Source organism: Vombatus ursinus, unplaced genomic scaffold, assembly GCF_900497805.2.
Source record: "Vombatus ursinus unplaced genomic scaffold, bare-nosed wombat genome assembly UNPS02014807.1, whole genome shotgun sequence".
NCBI lineage: Eukaryota > Metazoa > Chordata > Mammalia > Diprotodontia > Vombatidae > Vombatus > Vombatus ursinus.
Window position 1 is genome coordinate 37,800,449 of NW_020954585.1, and position 6,437 is coordinate 37,806,885.

The following is a 6,437-nucleotide window of genomic DNA, read 5'->3' on the forward strand; positions in this document are numbered from 1 at the left end:
ATAATCCACCTACTTGGTTTGGTTTTCTATTAATGTGTCAGTTTGTATTTTTTTAAGAATACACACCAGTATATTCATAGATGCTTGATCGCTACTACCACACACATTTACACTCACTTTTTTCTCCTCTTAAACAGAAGAGAGGCAAAGTACTCTCATTTTGTCAGGAGATAGCATACTTTTTCATCAGTCCTTTAGAATCATAGTTGTTCATTCTATTAAGTATAGTTATTAAGTCTTTCAATTTTTTTCTTTACACTGTTTTTGTTATTGTAGACATGTTTCTCCTATTTCTGTTCTCTCTCTCTCTCCTCCCTCCCTCTCTTTCTGTCTCTGCCTCTCTGTCTCTGTCTCTGTTTCTGTTTCTGTCTCTGTCTCTCCTCTTTCTTTCATCTGTCTCTCTGTCTCTCATCTATCCCTGTCTCTTTGTCTGTGTCTGTGTCTGTCTTTCTCTCTCTGTGTCTCTGGCTCTGTCTCTCTGTATCTGTCTCTCTCTCTCTGTCTGTCTCATCCTTGGGATATAGGCTTGGTAGTAGCATTGATGGATCAAAAGTCAGTTTGGTGATTTTTGGGGCATAGTTTCAAACTGATTTCCAGAATGGGTGGACCAAATCTCTGCTCCAAACAACAGTTGCTTGGTCGAATCAAGTGAACAAGCATTTGTTAAGGACTTACTATGCTCTAGTCTAGGCACTGTACTTAGTGCTGGGAATACAAATACAAACAGAATAAAAAAACAGTCCCTGCCCTTGTGAAGTTTACACTCTAATGGGGAAAGATAACATAAAAGGAAGCTGAACAGTTAGGGGGGCATGGAGGCAAGGCAGAGTTTCAGATAGAGTAGAGCCTAGAGAGAAATGAGGACATGACTGATAAGGGAACTTTCTTTAAAATAGACATGTTTTCCCACACCACTCTAACAATTTCAACTTCCCTTTCCAATCATATTTGCTGATCTGATGAGTACGATGTGGATAACCTCAGAGTCATTTTAATTGGTGTTTCTTTAATTATAAATTTCTCTGGAACTTTTTTGGACATAGTTGTTAATTGTTTGTATTTCTTCCTTTGAGAACTGCCTATTCTTAGCTTTTACTATTTATCTATTGAAGAATGACTCTTTAGTATATAAGTCAGAAACAACTCCTATTTATGCCTGTCTCTTCTCTTTTTGCTATACATACATACATACATACATATATATATATATATACACATATAAATATATAAGCTTACTTGTAATCTCATCGACTTGCATGGGTTCAATTATCATTTCTATGCAAATAATTTTCTTATGTATTTATCCAAACTTCTTCTCTCTTCTGAACTTTATTCTCACTTTTCCAAGGGCCTCTTGGACATATTGAAATGATTACCATGTAGGCATCTCAAACTCAACATGTCCAAAGCAGACAGCATTTCTTCTCCAACCTCCCCTATATCATCCCATCTTCCAAACTTCACTATTTCTATTGGTAAGAACCCCCAACTGGAAGGATTTCCAGGTACCCACATTTACAACCTCAGCATTATTCTCAATTCTTTGCTCTGACTAGCTCCACACATCCAATAAGTTGTTAAATCTTATCACTTCTACCTTCTAGCATCTCTTATATATGTTATCCTCATTAGCACTGCCTTCATTCTGTTTCAGGCTCTGATCAGCTTCCATTTATACAATGGCAAGAGCATATTGTAATATTATCCCTTGCCTCCAATCTCTCCCCTTTTCAACCCATCTTCCACATGGCTGCCAAAGTAACTTTCTTAAACTCAAGTCTGAAGATGTCCCTTCTTAAGTCAATAAGCTCCAATAGCCCCTTATTGATTTTGTGATGACATATTTCATCTTTACATCATCTTTTTTTTTTGTTTTAACAAATATCTAGTCTTGGAGAAGCAGTTTAGCATAATGGATAGAACACTGGGCCACTTGAAGTCAGGAAGATCCAGTTTCAAAATTCCTTCAGACATTTATTTGTTGTGTGACCCTGGGGAAGTCACCTATCCTCTCTATGCCTCAGTTTTCTCATCTGCAAAATGAAGGAGTTGGACACAGTGACCTTTAAGGTTTTTTCCACTTAGAAATGTTTGATTCTATGCAAATTTTTAAAATGTATGCACATATTAGTACAATAGTACACATATATAACTTATAAACTAGTAAATATATACAAATTAAGGACACATGCTCATTTTTTTGAGCAGATAGGAACATATGATCTAAAAGGTTTGGAGACCACTGGTAGAATGGATAGTTAGGAGATTATCAGATGCTAGCACTTTCTTCCTCCTCAGTTTACCTTGTATCTATTTATTTGTGTATGCATGTGTGTGCATATATACATACACATAAATGTGTAAGTACATTATATAAATATTCATCTGTATACATGTCGAGACACTTAGGTGGCACAGTGAATAGAGTGCTGGACTTGGAATTAGGAAGTGCTGAATTCAAGCACTTATTAGCTGTGCAAGCATGGTCAAATCACTTATTCTGTCTTCCTCAATTTAATCATCTGTAAAATGGAAATAACAATAGCTGTTACTTCCCATAGTTGTTGCAAAGAAAAAAAATGAGATATTTTAAAACTCTTTGCAGACCTTAATGAGCTCCAGAAATGCTAACTTTTATATTTATTCATCAAGTAGAATAGAATGTACTTGAAGGCCAAGACTATTATTTTTTTGTTTTCTTCGTATACTCAGTGCCCAGCATAGAGCCATCTTATTATAGTACAGACTTAATAAAAGTTTGTTGAACTGGATTGAATTGAATTAAACTCAATTTACTTATTTAATCAGTTTTGCTGTCCTGCTGACTCCCCTCCACCAAAGGGTTGGATGCCCTCGTTACCTCACTCAGATCCTATAGATGGGTGATGAGCCAGAGTTGAATCTGAGCAAGAGAACTTGCTGTGTTGCATTTTAAAAATTGGTGCAGTGCTTTTAATGAGTTGCATGCTACTCCTGCAAAAAAAAATCTTTTTTTGTCATATTATTTCTATTGATATCTTTTGTTTTTATGCCACCTTCACTTCTGAATATATTTCTCACCTTTCTCCTATTTGTAAGCTATCCCTCATAACAAAGAATGAAAAAAGAAAGGGAGGGGGGAACAGTTCAATAAAACCAACCAACACCAACTGTGTCTGACAGTATACACAGTATTTCATTTTCATGGTGTCTCACCTCTAGAAAAACAAAAGGGAAATACGTGTTTTCAACTCTTTTCTGGGGCTAGGTTTGATGTGTATCATTACACAGGATTCAGATTTTTAAAAATCTGTTTACATTATTATAGTCTTGTATGTTGCTTTCTTGGTTCTGCTTACTTCTGCCTACAATAGTCTGTGTTGTTTTTCCATGATCCTCTGAATTCTTTCATATTCATCATTTCTTATTTTTGACTAATATTCCATTTCATTTCTATACTACAATTTGTTTATCCATTTCCCAATCAATGAACATTTTACTTTCTTTCAATTCTTTGTTACTATAAAAAGTTTACTACAAATAGATTAATATACATGAAAACTTTCTGCCTTTGATTTCCTTGGGGTGGATGCTTAGCAATAGTGGGTCAGAGAGTACTGAATTGCAATCACTTAAATAAACACATGAATCCAAATAGCTTTCCAGAATGACTAGAGCATTTTATAGCTCCACCAACAATGTATTTGTGTGCTGTCTCTGTATAGCCCCTCCAACATGGACTATTTCCTTTCTTTCACATATTTGACAATTTGGGGGCTTTGAGGTAAGAGCCTCTTAGCAATTTATAGAACCTCATTTCACCAATGTAGGTTAATTTCTGTGGGATCTAGGATGAGTCAGGCATTATTCTTCCTACTTTTATTCATCAATGCAAGTTTAAGCATTTCATGAATAATCATGTGAGGAAAGACACAGAGGTAGAAGAGTGTAGAACAACATGTTCAGGGAAAGGATAACTAGACCAGTTACTGGCACTTTGACAGCAGAGTGGAGGATGGACTGCAGTAGGGAGAGACTTGATGTAGTGACTTCAAACAAAAGTCTATTGCAAGACAGTCTGAAAAAAGCTACAAAGTCAAAAGACATATTAACTAGCTGCCTACTCTCTTACATAGTTCTATTTCTGAACTGGAAACCCAGAGAACTGAATGAAAAATAAGGGGAAAAATGTAATTTAAGCTGTCTAGGTATTTGTAATGAACGTATCTAGATGGGGGAGGGGGAGATGCCCTAAAGTTTAGCATCAGAGGGAAGAAATACTTTAGTGGCCTGATGGGTAACAACCAACTTCTCAGGAATTAGGGTAACCTAGAGAAAAAGAGGGTGTAATATAAGGGGCAGGGATAGGGGTGGGGTTGAGAATGGAAGAAGAATGTATAGTAAGGCTAGAAACATAGCGTGGAGTGAGATTTTTTGGGTGGGGGGGCATTGAAAGTTCGTAGGCTCTTGAGTGACTTGATCAGAGCTGTGCTTTAGGCATCTTAAACTAGCAGCAGAGTGGATAATGGATAAGCAGGGAGATGTTTTCAGAGAATATTTTCCAGGTGAGAGTAATAAAAGTCTGAATAACAGTGAAGGAAGCAGAATTAAAGGAAGTAAAGCATATAAAAACATCTCACAGAAGTAGAAGAGATAGAGTATAATGATTTATTGTATATGGGGTGGGGTGGAGTGGGAGAAGTCAAGGATGATATTAGGATTAGGAGCCATTTCTTCATTTATAAAATGAAGGGGTTAGAGCTGATGCCCTCTAAGGTCCCTTATGGCTCTAAATCTCTCATCCTGTGACTCAAAATAGATTTTCATTATGCCATTTTGCCTAACCCATTTTCTCCAAACATGGCCTGCAGCCCAAAAAACAAAAGCTGGTGGAAGCAGCTGCATTTCGTCATTCAGCAGATGATTGTTCCCTCTTGCCATTTGAGGCAGAGTATGATACGTTGTTGCTGATCCTCTGTTCTTGAAGAGGACCAACAGCATCACAAATGTGACATCTTGACTTGCTGGTGAATTGGATTTAAGTGAGGCAGAGCTGCACAAAATCATCAGCCTCACTCTCTCCTCCAGAGTCATCAAAGTCCAGTAGCAAGACAAAGTCAAGATGACTATGGCACATAGATGATACTGATGAAACTACACAAGAAAAATTTTTGTGGGATTATGTAGGATTCTGTCTATTTGATTTTGAAGCAAGGAAGCAAGAATTTATGTGCCAGTCCCTATGCTAAGCACTGGAGATACAAAGAAAAGCAAAAATACAGTCCTTGCCCTCAGAGGTGCTCACAGTATAATGGAGCAGACAACATGGAAGCAAATATATACATACAAGATATATACAAGATAAAGTGGAGTGTAATCTCAAAGGGAAGGCACTAGCAGTGGGGTGGGAGGGTGGGGTAGTGAATTGGGATAGGTATCTTGAACAAAGTGGGATTTGATCTAAGTCCTGAAGGGAGGCAGGGAGGCTAGGAGGTGAAGGTGTGGAGGGAGAGCATTCCAGGCATGGAGTCCAGCCAATACAAGGAGACAGAGATTGAGTCATGTTTGAGGAATGGCAAGATAGCCAGTGTTGCTGGATCATTGGGTTCTTGGAGGGGAGCGAAGTAGAAGATGATTGGAAAGGTAGGAATGGGCTGTGAGACACTGGGGTTTATTGATTATGTGTGTATAGTGATATGTGTGGGGGAGGGGCTTGATGACCTAATCAGATAAAGGAAGTTCAATTTGAAAGCAAAGTGGAGATAGGGAGTCCAAACAAGACAGCCTGACAAAAGCTACAAACTCAAAACACATATTATGGGAACTAGCTCACTCTACTACTCACTTTCTTACTTCTAATTCTATTTCTGAACAGGAAACTTAGTAAATGAAAGCAAATGAAAAAATAAGTGAAAACATGTATTTTAATCAATTTAGGCGTTTATAACCAATATATGTAGATGAGGGAATACCCGTAGTTTCAATATTAGAAAAAAGAAACATTTCAGAGGCCAGACTGGCAACACCTTCTTAGGGATAGGGCAACTGAGGGAAAACAAAACCTAACTCTTTATCAAGAGGGCTCCAGGATACTCAGTCTATCCTCTACTTTCAATACAACTAGATGCTTAACTCACCTGTGACCCATGAACTCAAAATGTAGTAAATGTGAATGAGGTAAGTTTTAAAAAAATAAAGAGGCTGTACAGGCTTTCTGCCATGAGCATAGATGAAGTCCTTCCCTTTAATTATTTTTTAAAGTAGCCTTTATCAAGTTACTATCTTATGTTCTGATTGTTGTTTGATTTTTGTTCTTAAAGAAGATCACGACTTCAGGAAGGTGATACTATGATTTGCAAATAATTGGATTTGACTGAGGGAGGGCTATGCAAAGTCACCTGCCTCATTCTCTCCTCTGGAGCTATCTGTATCCAGTGGCAAGATATATGTCAGGATGA